Source organism: Ischnura elegans, chromosome 9 (genome assembly GCF_921293095.1).
Source record: "Ischnura elegans chromosome 9, ioIscEleg1.1, whole genome shotgun sequence".
In the NCBI taxonomy this organism is placed as follows: domain Eukaryota; kingdom Metazoa; phylum Arthropoda; class Insecta; order Odonata; family Coenagrionidae; genus Ischnura; species Ischnura elegans.
In genome coordinates this window covers 35,614,834-35,631,743 of record NC_060254.1, presented here as the reverse complement: position 1 = coordinate 35,631,743, position 16,910 = coordinate 35,614,834, and the positions used below count along the sequence as shown (strand labels likewise).

Sequence of the window (16,910 nt, the reverse complement as noted above, 5' to 3'; positions counted from 1 at the left end):
GACATACACCGGCTCTCCGTCCAGACTTCTGTTCCAATTTCCGATGCTGGGCACTTCCGATATTTTGTACTTCCTCCCACCCGCGTAGGCTACGATGCCTTCTTCAATGGCCTGCTCGATGGCCAGTCGCACGTCCTTGTACCCGATGGTCAATCCGTGCTTCTTCTGGATGAACACCATGATTTCTTCTGGCTTGGACCCGTCCCTGTCGCGCATCAAAGCGATCGCGTCTATGACGCAGTTCATAATGCAGCGTCGAGGGCACAGCCGGCCCAGGCTGGTTTCGTTCGCGGACGGCATCTTGAAGGTGGTGGAATACCGTCATCTACACTCCACCGTCATGCAGATATTTTTGAGATTATTTGGATTGGCCAAATGAATACATTTGCCCGGTCGAAGCCATAGATTAGACGTGTAAACAATCTATCATGGCAACGGAGAACATTGTTATTGATATTAAATGAAGTGATCATAATTGAAAAGACGTGGATATTTACATTATTCACAAGAGGAAACTTGAATTACTTAAAATACAAAGAGTAAGGTTCTACATCACCAGGGTAAGTCAATATTTAATATTTTAATCTTATTCGCATTTTCTGTTATTACTGCAACTATCGTATCATCTCCATAATGATTACAAATCCTCAAAAATGTCACTATTTTAAATGGTGTACTATTTTTATTTAAACTAATGGAAATTCAAAACATATTTGAAACTGTTTCAACTATAAACAAAAGAAACAGTTGATTAATTAAGTTTGTACCACTCAATTTCCCCTATGAAAAATTGGAATAAAGCGCTCAGATAAATTTAGAAGCATGACCAATTTCTGAAGAAATCTATTCAATTCTGGAAACTTAATACTTAATGTCGCTGAATAAGCTTTTCCTAAAGAGACAATATCACAGTCTTTGAGGCTATGAATAAAACTGACAACTGACCTAAAATGAGTCTTTCTCCGAGTAAAGATAACGTGAAAAGAAAGCGTTCAAATTCCCGTTAGACCATGAAGGTGATATCACTGAGGGAAAAGTCATAATATGTTCTGAGAATGATTCGAAGAGAAGCCGCGTTTATTATTTTTGTAGGCTATAAATATTCGTATGCATAGCTATACAGACAGTTTCGGCCCTAATTCGCCCATTAAATCTTCATCAATCTTCTTTCTCCATCGACCTCTGCATTAAATCGGCTCTTGATTCACTACCTCTGCCATATTTCTACAATATACCAAATATTACACAACTATTGTACAACTCCAATGTAAGTCTGTCAATTAATATTCAATAACGCAGCCACCGATGTTAAATTCTTGAATGTATGACATGTTTTTTCTTAATTAAGTACCTGAGAATACACCAAAATCAAAAACCGTTTGTAAGACATGTAGTTCGGGGAAGCTTATTTTTACCTACCATGATTCTATTTCAAAAAGAATGCATTTAGTGCTTGAATTCCAAAGTACTTGGCTATGACTTCTCATTTTGTTATCTTCTTCGACAGGACTTAATATATACCATCATGGGGTAAATTGTAAACCATATGCACCTGAATGATTAGAACAAGTGAAAATATGATGAGTGCCATGGAATTAAATTTTGATGAATGAAATGAGCCTGCATGATTTTCCAAAACCAAGATCGTGTTTTCTTCAATAAGGATTGGAATGACAACAATTTGTTTGGCACTCATAATAACGAAGGATTTATAACGAGTAAGGCTAAGTTGAGTGTGAGTTATAAGCTGAAGATTATGACACACTTTATTAATGACAACAGACTTGTTAAGTACCTAACGCTTTAATGACGAATAACATAAAAACAAAATGTGTAATTTAAATGCTTAATTTTTTATCCAGCCAAGGGTTCACTTCGAATGCTGCGTAGCTGCTTATCTTGCCACGGCAAAACTTAGATAGCAATACAGGGTGAGCCTAAAGTCTTACCATGATTATAAAAATTTACTACAGAATAACTGTTTGATATAATAACTTTTTCTGGGGCCATTGTTCCATTACCATCATCTTTTTTAAATTACTTTTCACGAAATAAAGTACCTATGGAAAGAAACATTCTAAATTTCGATGAAAATTCTTTGATAAAAAATTTCTTTGGGCATTAATACATCAACGACTGAAAGTTCTTACGCTTAAGGCTTCATTGAGAGTCTTGCAGCGTAATGACACATCATTTTCACGCCTAGTTTCTTCCAAGAGAAATCGAAGTACCTTATCACAATCACTTCCCAAGATTCTCACACTTAAAAGTCCAACCAGTCTATTTATAAACCTTGGTTAGGCACGTTTTCTAAGGGAGAAAGTGGCCGAGAACGTCCGCTCTTCGCGGAAAACCATAAAATAACGACCCCGAGAGAATGTAGAGGAGTAGAAAATAAACTCCACGATCGAATGCCACCGCATTTTTATGCTTAGAAAGAAGAACCGCAAGTGCGAGGAAGCTTTCCACTTAAATGGCAAAGGGAAACAATGAGGGTCACTCCATAAAAGGAAAGGCTAAACCGACCGAGTTGGAGGCGGTCGTGCCACAGAACACAAGCCAACGATCCAACCGTTTCTGTCACACCGCCCCCATCCGTTCACTGCCAAGTTTTACTCGCAACGATGTGATTTATTGTTTCGCCTGAAGGCCAAATTACGGCAGATTATTATCTCATCGACTAATCAGGGTCATCCTCTGATTGCAATGGTCGCTAGTTAACCCATTTCTAACCCAATGTTGCTCTTAAGTAACATCAAAAATGTGTACGTTTTCAGCTGAATTCATGACAGATTTAACCTACATGTTATTTTGTGTAGCATGTTTAATGGAAAAATACGTAGCTGCCACAATAGTTACGATTTAATAGAACATTTTCACATTTTCAAAACTAGAGGTCCTGAAATTAAATTTCTCCCAGAAGCAGGTCTGGGTTAGGGAGGGATAAATGAGGGATTGATCCTTAACTGCGCAATTCAGAACAAACACTTTTCGGATTGGTAATTCATTAAAAATGTATTTTATTTTTCCAATTTTCCAGTACAAAAAGCAATAATAACGGAGTTCCAAGATTATCAAAGCACAACACAAGCTTACATGCCCTGGAACCTACGACTATCGGCTTGGCAGACGAGGACTTTACCCCACCGCCACCGAGGGCGGAAAAATGAATATGTAGGTACAGGGAATAAGAAAATGCTGCTAGAAAAAAGGGATACAGCGAATAGGGATAATTAAATGCTTGCATTTATTAATGAATAACACATCCAACTCTTCGAGCCTACTTAGGGGTGATTTTAATATAAATAAGGTGATTATGTAAATAATTTCGGCCGTCACTAGTGGAAGTTTATTGCCCTTAAAATATTGATTTTGGACTTTCCACTGTGATTTTGCGAAGCAATCGGTTTCAAAATTTCACACTTATTTTCATGGGCCCTTCCTATATTTGAATTTTTCATGAAAATGGCATTAACTTCGTTTTGCAGGACCTATTGAACGAAAAGAACATAAATCCTAAAATTATGTTTAAAGAAAGTTCATGACTAGATTATATGCCAAAAGCTAGGGCCAACATTGAAAACATCTGAATCAGGAAATTCCCAGAAAGATATCGTTATGAAAACTCAGACAAATCAATAAAAAGTTTTTCAAGACATTATTTAATTCAAACAATTTCAAAATGTATAATTATTCCACTAATAATCGCAATGCTGTAACTATCTGCGCTACAAAAACATTTGAATTAACAAAAATATTATCAGGGTAGTTCCTCCAAAGCGTTCCCACTTCAGAGTAAACTTAAACGACTACCACGTTAATTCCATATTATTAGTCTCCAGCGAGATGCGAATTATATTCAGTTCACGTGAGTCCACTTGAAATGAATTCCTAACTCGCACGTGAAACGTCAAATCGCTGCATTGGTTTTACATAGATCCAGCTATCGTTACGGCCGATGAATACAATTGCTAGCAAAGATCCCATTCGAAGCATTATAGAGATTGTACCTCAGATCAAAACAAAAGAACTATTAGTCTATTACAATGAACCAAATTTTGGAATTTTTTGGAATTACACCTGTAAGACATCAAAACATGTAACTCAGATCTATGATGAGGTACTACTTCACCAATCCAACGCATGCAACGAGGCAAATTATGAGCCATTAGTAAAGCCGTAAGTAAACGCCTATCCTCCCGTTAAAAAATTGGGTATGCCCTCTTATATCATCATCATCAGAGGTCAATAATCCCACGATTGGGTACAAGGGACTGCATAGAGGAGGCCCAATTCCATCGCATAGGAGGCTGATTGTCATTTCGGTTGCATTTTTATCGGCTTTCAACAATGCCCGAGGCGCGGAGATAAGTGAAATGGGATCCACTTTTTTCCAATATTTTGCAGTATGCGTGTAATTGCGAGGAATAGTACTGAAGAGTTATGAATTTGGTAGATCACATCATCATGTATGTAAATATCGGTTGAAATCCCTAATTATTCCTTATTTCCCCGTGACACTCGTAGCAATTTGTCTGTCAGCGTCGCGAGTGACTACTTTTGTAAACCCATTTAAATGCGCGGTGTTTGACAAAACATTTAGAGGCCGACTTGAGGATCCTCCTTTGTAATATCCGTGATTGGGTTGATGCAGCTCCACAATTAATTCTCCGATAAACTAATCTTTTTAAACTTACGCATTTCTTTTCTTTCAAAACCTTCTTATACTGCTCTATATCTTTTATTCTCCTGCCATTCTTTTGGTTCCCACGGCGGTGTCCTATTCAGACCATCATGTCACAAGATATGACCGATTGGGTAGTTTCACATTCGTCTCAAAAATTTCTTCTCTCATAGCCTTCTCAGGGCTTTCTAATTACTATCATTACTAACTCTCTTGATCAATTTCATCCCCATTATCCTTCCGTAACATTTCAAAATTCTTACTGATTTCTCCGTTGCTGTCATTTTCATCCCTCTCTTGCGTAGAGAAATACTCAGCTACTTTAAATTCTGATTAATTATTTCGTTTCTTCTATGCTTTAAGTTCAATCTGAAAATAAATCTTTCTTTTTGTACTATTCTCTCTTCGCCTGGGATTATTGATATTTCCTGGGATGATTTCACCCTTACTTATTCCAACTCTCGTTATTCTGCCATTCAAATAACACTAAAATTCACTTCTTTTCGCTTTTGTTTCTCTATATCAAGAGTTACAATAGATTGAAAGTAGTTTTATTAGGCAAATTTTTAAGAGAAACAATATAGAGTTCTTCCCTCTTGCTTCATAATACAGGGTGTCCACCCAATCAAAGCAGAAAAATTAATGCGTAAATCCGATTTTTCCAAGGAAAAAAAATTCCAGGTTAATCATACGTGATTACTGCGATGGATTAATGCATAAGAATTTTAAAATACCCAAAATTACTTCAGTACTTTTAAATGAATATATATTTATGTATTTACAAGGACAAGGAATAGGTTAAATATGATTTTATGCTTTCCCGGCGAATAATGTGGGTAAACTTTTCTCGGGATTCCCACCGGGTTAATGTTTTTATGGGACTTAGCAACCAAACATTAAATAAATCAATATTCAGCCCTGATGATTAGTACCGAGACGGAACTTGAAACGTTGGCCGTTATAAAAATATAAACCCGGTGGGAATCCCGAGAAAAGTTTACCCAAGAAATAGGTTAGTTGGCACAAATTTTATGCAAAATTTAAATTCCTTCAACGCAAGCGAAGACGATACTTCGACCTCATATGTAGATGTTGGCATCACCTGGCATCCCATTCTTTGTGTATTTGAATCTTACTTGATTCAAGAGCACATTTCCATTCTGTTGCCTTGCCTGATATTCCACGTTTCGATACGCTGTAAAAATTCTACTAAGCTACTGCACTTAAAATTACGACAAACACATTTTAGGCCAGAAAAAATGGTTGTGGAACTGGCAAAATGTTTTGTGAAATGAATTTGAAATAAAATATTTTGGAATTCCAGGTTAGAGCAAAAATTCACGGAAAATTAATGCATAACTCAAGGGAATAAAAATTCAACCACAATACCCGATTTTCCCGGTCACTCGACACCCTGATGAAGAATTTCATATCGCTAGTTACCGAAAATGAAGAAGTCTACGTTCTCACACCTGGGTGGTATTTCCGAGTCGATCGGGAACCTATCTTACAATCGTCTTCCGGGCGTTTTACACCTACAATCGGAAAGCGCTCCCCTTTTCGTATGACGTCCCAAGTCATTCCAAATGAGAAACGAAAAAAGTCGTAGTTTTCAAAAGACAAGTGAGCAGCGAATGCATAAATCCTTTCACGCACAATTCCCCGTTATCCCGATCGCTGGATATCATGTACTAATATCTTAGTTTTCTAGCGATAAGTACCGGCGAGACAGCTAAGCAGCGTCACCGATTCAAGCGTTTGCCGGCACTAAAGTGGGTCGACAAGGACCACATCTAACTTAAAACAAACCTTGAAATACGGAGGGTGTGTGCGGTGGGAGATTGTGAACCTTCGCTCATTACGAGCACTTACGCTCATTTGCCTAAGATGATGTAAATTGTGGCTCGCAAGATTTACCATTCGCTCAGCGGGAATGGTTGTGGGTGGAAGTGTTAGGATCTGTGTCGCAACGTAACGACTATGACCCCAAAAAAATTACATATAGACTTTGTACATATATATATACATACACACGCTATAAGGTTTACGGGCGTTGTGTGAGGTCATACTCCTGTCATATGGGCTCAGCCGAGCGTGTATAACCGCCTTCCTAATTTAAACCGTTTCGAAAACGACGCCTTCGCAGTTTTTATCTCCTAAATCTTCTCTTTATTTTTTTTCAGAACGTTTTTCTTCCTGAAGGGGTTAGGTTGACACGAGCATATAGCATCACGACCTTCGCCGGACTCGGGAGAGTTAAAGCCCATTTCAAAAAGCGAAAAAAATAACTTTTTTATTTTTTAAGGCCTGACCCACTTGGCGAGTTTTCGGAGATTTAGAAAAAAAAGGGGGAAAGAATACGGGAATAACTTATGGATTTGACATTTCCGAAATTGGTTGGTATGCTATCAGAAGGATCGTGTCAACGATCTTTGAGCCGGAGGAAGGAGGGGAATCAATTTTATACCAATACTTATTCCGATTCTTTGTCCAACTATTGCACTATATTTTCACCAAGCTTCGGTACACAGTGCATAATGACCTCAACATTTGCTGGACTTTTTTCTAGGCCCTCCAACGGATTATTACGGGTTAAAGTTTTTTAGAGACGACGTTTAGACGCTTGACACTCGCATCGTCATCAGGTGAAATGAGATATGTTTACTCTGAATAGCACCTTTAAATCAATCCAGTTGTAAAGCATTACACCCACTGATAGTTATGCCTTTCCGCAAGTAGATTATAATTAACAAACATTGAGACACCCAGAGAACCAAAGTAAATCAGGATGTTAAAGATTATACATGTTTATCTGTGAAGATTAAACCTAATTCCAGTTCCATTCATCTGCATGAAATTGTCGAGGGAGAAGTAGATGGTAAGAGGAGGAAAAGGAAGACCTCGAACGAAATTCATGGAACAGGTAAAGAGGGATGTGAAATGCGTAGTTGTGAAAAGATTATCTGGTAGGAGAATTGTGTGGAGAGATGTATAAAACCAATCGTAGACCTGAGATGATGAACTTTTGAAGTTTGTACTATTTTTTATCAAAACACAACTTAATTTCTGCATACGCCTCGTTTATAAGGTCAAGATATTTTCCAGCAACATTCAAGAGCGCATCGAAATCGCCGAAATAACCACAGCTATCCCACATTCCTTGGCAGCTATAGCAGAAAATTTTGAAACAGGCACAATGCCCGCATCCCGTAGCCGAATCTCTTGCCGGCCAACATCCACTCGAGATATTGGACAGAGACCTTCAGAAACTAGACCAATTGCTACACCCTAGTTTTTCGAGTAGTCTAGGCAACCTAAGCCCTCCATCCAAGCACGTTTATACTCAAAGGGAGACGCCACACGTGAAATCAACCGAACTCTCACTTCTGATTGGAAATAAAGCAAGGCCACATACTCATTGCCTAAGAGTAGGCTCGGCATTATCACGGTTCGAGTGTTTGAGAGGTAAAATGTTAAGGAAATTAATCACTTAAGTGACATGCAGAAAAACACCGAAATAACCATAGCTATTCTCTATTCCAACGCATGCATTCCATAGCCGACTCGGAACCTCTGGTCGGCCTATTTCAATGTTACTTTATTTAATTTTGATACACTTATTTTACGTTATCTTACTTGAAGTATATGGAAAATCCTTTAAATCAGTTGAATAAATGTTAGATCGAAGAAAGATATAGTTGATGCTGTGAAAATTGCGAATTTACGTCCGAATTCATAGAGCGAAAAAGAGCGGATAAGCTTTACAAAATCAGCTTTAGATATTAGTTTAAAAATTGATGAAAGTATAAATTTACATAAACCGATCGAACTGTGTAAAATCTAAATTTTTTTGGAGTAATCCATCTTTAAAACGAACTTGCATATCACGTTGTAAATGACAGCGTATACCTATCAACTAATTTAATATCGAATGTCCATCAGTCTAAATGCCTGTCGACGGAACATGATGGCAACAATTCTTTCTAGCTAAAGAAAATAGTAAATTTTAACATTGAGTAAGGCAGCTTAGGCTCATAAAAACAGACGAGGAAAAACTGCACCACAATCATAGAAGATGTATTAACATTTCTAAAATCATTAGTCAATGAATACATGCTAACGATATTTTACTAATAATTTAATTTTGATACATTTCTTTTATGTATTATTTTCGATATTCGTTCAATAAATTAGGGATGACATAATTCCTCTTACGTTCACCAAACTTATTTTTTATTTGTGGGATTTCAAAAAAGTTCCTTCTGGTATTTTAAGTATTTAATTTGATCCCGCCGCTTTCATTGTCATGGTATTTAAATCATTGCTCCGCGATACCACTCCGTGGAATGTTGACAAGGTGTAATAAAAAATAAACTTTGTTATATTCCACACAGTACTTATTAAAAACTCAGACGGTTTCGACCTTTTCAGGTCATTATAAAGAGGTTCCAGAACCACTTTTAACCTTCTTTTATCCCTTGATAATGACCTAATTAAATAAAGTATAGTAACTGTTTTGCTTACAAAATCGTAAGTACTTTTATTTAATGCATACAAATTTGTCTGTGGAATATCACAAAGTTTACTTTGATTCTGCCACGGTAATTACTAATTTAAGTAAAATATAGTATAGTAATATTTGGGTAAAAAATTGTGAGGACTTTTATACACTGCATTCAAATTTGATGATACATCACCACAATTCATAATTTTTAACACTCTATTACTTACATCATTAACCCTCATGAGTTGGCGTTGATATGTTAATAATGATAATAACATTAGTAATGATAATACACTCTTATAATTAATCTATGTATCTCATTTCCTATGCGAGGAGTACGAACAGTGAGAGCTAAAATGGAATGGGGAGGAAAAGAGAGAGGAAAAAGAAATGAATGCGAGCGAGCGCCAGAGATCGTGTTAAGCGGGAACCACGACATACTCCCGCGACCTCGTAAGTGGATGCACGGACGTATGCACTGGGAGAACATTATATGCAAATTCGCGAACACGCGGGGTGGGCTCCGGGGTTGGCTGTGGCCATTGGGACAAGCTGACCCGGCGAGGCCGCCCACATCGTGCCGTATAGTAGCGGCTATCTCTCGCTTCGCAAGTGTTGAAGGGAGGCTGAGTGTGCATCGTGTTCATTAGGTGGCCCTGTACCACTGGCACGGATTCGCCGAAAAAATGGACTGACCCAGTGCATAACAAGAGAGACCCTCATCTTTGAAATGAACAAATATCCGATGCAAACGTATGGAGATAAAAAGAGATGATATGGATCTATGGTACTGCATGAAACAAGAGACTTTGAACGCAGTCACGCGCACGGGTGAAATGCGAAATACACTAAGGATGAGTTGCAGAAAAGTTTCTCGGGTTTTCCACCGGTTTATGTCGTCCATGTCTCCCGACGTTTCGATCCGCGACTTGCTGATCGTCCTCAGGGGATCTTCCGAATGCCCTGAGGATGATACGCCGGGAAAACCTAAGATCATACACAAAGGATGAGATTCGCCATGAAAAAATATTTGACTTATCCCGGCTATTTACATGGATCTATGGTGTTATCAGTTTATGATGTTGTTAGGACTTTTGAGTGTAATTCAGAGTAAGATTAAACAAAGATCACTTAATGTATATAATATATAATAATTGGTCTCTAGCAATCAGTTATTTATGTTCAGCCCACTTAACTCTACTCGAAAGAAAAAACCACCCATGAAAGTGAAACAGCAAATCGCTGCATTGGTTCAGTAAGATTGCAATTGATATTTTGGACAAAATTATGTTGCAATAATCCTACTTAAAGCCTGACATATGCGCATCCTCTGCACTTCGGTTAAAAAACTATAATAAATCAATCATTACCAAATTTGATTATTTTTTTGAAAATAAAACAGAAGGATTTAATACATTTTCTCATTGATTGTTTGAAAGTATAAAATGTGCGTTATTATCCAAAACTTTTAGTTTATGAAGACTAGACACTTGTCAAAATATCCCTGGATCTCAAACATGAATTTCTTACCCCAGTATTCTCACGGAGGTATTTTTGTGCTTGAGATAAAAACGTAAATGGAGACGGGTATTCTTTTCTGTGCTTAATTAAACTTTATCACATTCAATACAGCTAATTATGTTGAATGCATACTTGATTTTCACATGCGTTCCATAAATGATAAATTTTTTAAAATTATCTTTTGAAATTATTGTTCTATACATCTCTCATCATTTTCATTATACATCTTCATACTCTTTTTAGAAGTATTGAAGATTTATATGACTAATATTAAATTAAATCTAAATTTAGTTAACTTTATCTGAAAATGAGATCGAAAATAATAACAACACATTTTATCAGCGGCACGATTTGACCCCAGGAAAAGAAATTTTATATTATTATACAGGTTACAAGTTGGCTATTTACCATGTCGTAACAGTTTATATTTAATTAAAATGTATCAAATAAAAATACATCACCAAAATGAAACTAGATCAGTGAAAATTTAAAGTAGCAATGAAATTAATTTTCCAAGATAAATTTTTGTTCGCCTTCTTGAAAATATCTATATTGCTAGGATAGGGCTGAAACAGTTCCGCAGGGAGTCTATTCCATTCATTAATCGTCTTATGGTATGAGAACTTTTTTACGTTAGTCCTTTGAGGCCGGCATTTCATTATGTATTGGTGATCTTTCCTACCTATATAGCTGCGTTTTTAATCATATTTCGTAATGCCTTTTCCCTCGTTATTGTGCGCAAAGCCTATTTATTTTTCTTCTCCGTCCTAGTGAGTCCCATCCCAGTACTTCCAGCATTTTTTTGACACTTTCGGTCTGTTTATGTTTTCCCATTACATACCTTGCTGCCTTTCTTTGTACCTTCTCAATAGATTCTGTTTGTCCCTTTTCATACGGGTCCCACACTAGTGACGCGTTTTCTAAAATCGGTCGGGTTAGTGTCTCATACGCCTTTTCCTTCGTAGTACGATCGCTTTCCTTTAGATTTCTCATCACCGAACGTAACATTTTAAACGCCTTTTTTGTTAACTGATCCACATTTGAAACCCACCCTAAAAACTTTCATTAAATACACCTCTAGGCATTAACACCGGTCATTTAAAGATGCATTCACATGAATTAAATAGGTAGCACAAAGAACAAATCTTATTCATAAACAGTGGATGCTGATAGCATTACCATCATAATTGCCATAATGCATACAGATTTTTGATCTTCAATGGAAGAGAGGGAAGGAACAGACTTCATGACTCCTATCAAACCCGAACGTCCAATTGCACAATAGGCCCAGAGACAACCTTCTACTGCCGTTATTAGTTTAGAACACACATGTCCTGCCTCGATAGAAAATCAACATTAGTATAGGTACTCGAAAAAGCAATCACTCAGATAATGTCGATTCTCCGACTCTTAAGCCGATCACCTGCTTCCTCATTTTTGGCTCCCTCGACGACGGCCATCTGGTCCTTATCTCTCGCGTTCTGAATGAGGAAATACCACGCCTGTTTGTCTCCTCTCAACGAGCTCCGCGGATGGTGTCTAATTACGCGACAGTGCGAAGATGCGTCAATAGTCCTCTGACCTTAATACCATTTAGCTTCGCACCACTGAGTGAGTAGTGACAATATTTGCGCCACAATTTCTGGAGACAGAAAAAGATGAATGGGTACGGACGGATTTAATGCAGTTTGCGAGAAAATTCCACGGGGTAAAAATTATTAGCCTTGACCGAGATTTTTTTCTCAGTGGAATCTTCGCAAAATGTGTGCAATGCGGGTGACTCCGTGAAGTTTTGACCGTGGCTACTCCCGGTATACTAGAATTGATAAATTTAGTTTGTTTCATTCTGGTGTTGCTCTGATACAAATTGCCATTACAGAGGGGAGAGATCTATCATCGGCCATTTAAGGATAGTATAATTTGGGAAATACATACCAAATTAAATACCGAAAATACCTGAGGGATCTCTTTTGAAATCCCCCAAAAAAATATTACGTTATTAAAACGGCAAAATACATTAAATACTTTAAATTCCCGAGAGAACCTTTTCATATCCCAAAAATAAATATAAAGTTTGGTGAACGTAAGAGGGATTATATCAACCTTAAGCTATTGAACAAATATCGAAAAGAATACGTAAAATAAAGTTATCAAAATTATTTTTTTTATATATCGTTAAAATCTATTCATTGGAAAATGATTTTAGAAATGTTAATATGTCTTCTACGATTGTGGTTCATTTTTTCCTTGTCTGTTTGAAAGAGCCAAAGCTGCCTTATTAAATGTTAAAATTCACAATTTTTTTACTAGAAAGAATTGTTGCTATCATGTTCCGTCGACAGGCATTTACACTGATGGAAATTTGATGTTAAAGTAGTTGATAGGTTTTTGTTATCATTTATTACGTGAATTTCAAGTCCATTTTAAAGAGTGAATACTCTAAAAAAGAATTGACTTTTATAGTTCGAACGTGTTTAGTAAATAAAATCGCAATTACTGCCTGCCGATTGAAAGCGCGTTGCTCTTTTTATGAATTGAATTAATTTTTGCTTTATTTATATTTTGTTCTCTATCTATATACGAGGGTTGCCTAGGAAATTATGCCCCGAAATTTCTTTCAACCACGACAGCAATGGTACGAATGCGATACATGTGCATTATTCATATTATGTGTGCAAGTTCAATTGGTGCCCGCGCAAAATTTCTGGCTCCTACGACAGATAGCGTAGTTGAAGGTTTTAAAATGGTGTCTGCAAGTGATATACGTGGCAAGAAGCGTGCCATCATTGAATTTCTCACTACAGAGAAACAAGGCATAGGGAATATTTAAAATTGTTTGTGCAAAGTTTATGGAGTATCTGCTGTCAATAGGAGTTTAGCTAGCCGCTGGGCTCAGAGGACGAGGGCATCGGAAGGCGGTTCGGCGGTGCTCCAATATTTGTAGCGGTCTGGGACCATAAAAATAATTGGAACCAAGTGGGCAAACACACCCTTTTTCGCGCTGGAGGAAGGCCATAAAATGAGAGGGAGATTATGTGGAAAAATAGGGCGTGTAGTTGAAACATCATTCTTTCGTGTGGGTGATTTACACTTTGGGCAATGAATACATGTCTAAGAAAAAAAATATGGTGCATTAATTTCCGGGCAACCCTCGTATTTGCCAGAATCAGTATCATTTCAATGGCACAGTCTGACAAATAACAAAGTTGGACTACCTCAAACCTTCCTTCGGTTCGACAGGTGAGGACATCAACTCGCCGCCATCGAAGCCGGCAAAAAGTTCACAGTTGGTAGGATTCGAACCTACGCTCTCAGAGGGAATCTGACTTCTAGTCAGACGTCTTAACCACTCGGCCACGACTACATTTGTACTAACTAATGATATTCCAAATGCTTTGAAATAGTTTAGTACTAAGTCTGAAAGCTAAAAGTGATTAGATCCCGAAATAATCTATCGTGCCAAATACTCGTCAGAAACAGGAGATTATGAGGGAATTTTGTTTAAACATTAAAAGTTAATTTCTATGACACTTGAATGATGATGTTAGGTAATGGGACAATGGCATTTTACAATAATGGGGATTGATTGAGTCAATGATAAAACCTGAAGGATGCAGAAAAACATCAGAAAAGAGATCATAAGCTTTGTTACAGAAAAATACACATTCAATGATTATCCACGGAAGATTACAACTTCTAAATAAAATCTAAGACAACAATACCAGAAATAATTATCAAGAAGGGGCAAGAATTATCATAATGAGGAATAAACATAGAAACTAGCAAAAAATTCAACAAATCACAGAAGACACACACATGACATAAACACAGGATTTTCTATGCCATGATATTATGTTGAAAATTACAACACATGTTACCAAGGCAAGTCACCGACCTCATCAGCCGTAAGAGAAGTGAACTTTTGAACTCCTTGAAAAGAAAACATGATTCTACTTTCGAGATTCGCTGAAATTGAAATACGTCTAAAAATTAAAAAAAAAAAATTATCACTCTCGGGTTCATTTATCGAGATGAATTACTAGTTTAAAAGAGTAACCTTTTTCGTAAAAAGTTATAGTCCTAATCTGAATAACTTGAAGATTTAAAGGCATTAACGTTATTTTTAACGAGTATTTCTACGAGATAAATTAAAAAAGTCCACTCGTTGAGGGAGAGAGAGACTGATGCGTCCTCTTAAGGCTCAGGAATGTAGAATCCTCTTAAAAGGTCAAAAAAGTAACGAACAGAATGGGTAATAAAATAAATTTTCAGATTAAAATAAATGATAGATTCATGAAATACGTGACATTCGAGCTATATTTGGGGTAAAACCATTAATAAATGAAAGAAAAAACCAACGTAAATGTCTCTGGCTTTGTGACACCTCAATTATCATATCAATTAGGGAAAGGCGCTCCACATTAGACATTAAAATGCAAAGAAAAAGCTTTAAAAATCATCCCATGAGTAGGCATTCATCACTATGGATGCACGAGTGAACGACGCAGTAGTGCTCCCAAAGCTGATGACGTGACCCCTTCCTTGGTGCAGGCTGCGGGTAATCAGTACATAACCTTCCGCAGGGGTCCCTTACGCAACGCAGCGGGAAAAGTAAGAAGAGCGCTCAATTCCAACGGGTTAATGTGGATTTAAAAGGCAAAAAAATTACGGAGCGCGGGCGGAGGAACTTAAAAATATACCGCAGCTACTACTAATGGAAGATTAAGTCACCCATCGGTCGGGAGATGGAAGGGAAGCCTAACCCCGGCGGCCGCCGGCGCCATTCGACCGTTGAAGTGGACTCAAGTGGAGGCAGCCCCGTTTGATTATGCGGGCGACGAGTGGACCACAAGATCGTCCATTGTTACCCCCATCTAAAGTTAACCAACCCCACCTTATCTCTGGAATGGAGAGCTACTCGATATCAAACCTACGCAGATGAGACGGATCCCTTGAGAACACGCATGGCATCTAAGAAAACCGAGGGAGAATGAAGTGTGTATTTAGACTAATATATAAAGCTATATTTAACTATACCCATTCATCATTGATTGATTCACACAGTGATCCAACCCCAACTTATCTCCGGAGTGGAGAGCTGCTCGATATCAAACCTACGCAGATGAGACGGATCCCAAGAGAACACGCATGGCATCTAAACCTACCGAAGGAGAATGAAATGTGTTTTTTGATTTATGTTTTGAAGAGTCGTGATATTTTTTTACTTTCTTCTTTTCTTTTTATACTTAATTTCCATTTTTTAGTACTATATTTTCACTATGTGTTTTATGTGCCTTTTTTGTATGCTTTACTTTTTATTGCACTCCATTAGTTGAGTGAAAGTGTAAAAAAGAGAAAAAAATGCATGCAGCACAGACCAAATTGAAACTTGGAATTTATAATTAATTGTTGATGAGTGAGTCGGAAACCATAATTCGATGTAAAAGCCTCAAAGGGTGTCCAATTCAAAATCTTTGTTTATATATATTTCATTTATTATTTGTATTTTGAGGAATTTAATTATAAACTAATATGTAACTCTCTTTAACTATAACCATTACGCCCATTCATTATTCATTAGTTCAACCCGAAGGTTGGTTTGCCTATGTGAGGATAGGACTCCCCCGGGGCATAGCCACAGGTGTTAATATTTCACACATATATAATATTCATTTCCGTGGGTCACATCACCCTTCAAGGATATTTTTTGGGTTTCCGAAAGCCTCTCCCGAAGTTAGAAGCCGCGGCTCTTAGAAAAGCAGCCAAGCGGATCTCTACCCACTACCCACTAGGGTAGAGAAAGCTGTTCTCACTGGACTACCACGCTACCTAGTTATTGAGTAATTAAAGTTTTAAATAATTAGAGCCCAACGGTTGCTTTCGAACAATCAATTTCTAGTCACCGATAATGAAGTATTAACCTTCAGCAATTATTTTTTGTCAACATTGATCTCTCCATCACCCATCATATTTTTTCTATCGAGAAAATTAGCATAGCTTCACAATATGAAAGCTTTGGCATCCAAAATATTGATTCTATCGGAGATCTGAGTCATCTTTTCTCCCTAGCCATATGGTAAGTAGGTACACTCAATTAATTGTTATCAAGCTTAAAATTAGCTATCAATTATTGATGAAATCGCAATGCATCGAAATGTGGTACTCAACACTAGCCAATTGGATATAAAAACGAAATTGTAT

At 37.3% G+C, this 16,910-nt stretch overlaps 1 long non-coding RNA gene across 1 annotated transcript; it reads left to right on the top strand.

The window, feature by feature from the left end:
- Window positions 1–475: 475 nt before the first annotated feature.
- Window positions 476–2,040, top strand: LOC124165997. Its single transcript, XR_006866374.1, has 3 exons — window positions 476–560; window positions 1,508–1,718; window positions 1,863–2,040. It is a non-coding gene; the product is annotated as an uncharacterized LOC124165997 (long non-coding RNA).
- Window positions 2,041–16,910: the final 14,870 nt, after the last annotated feature.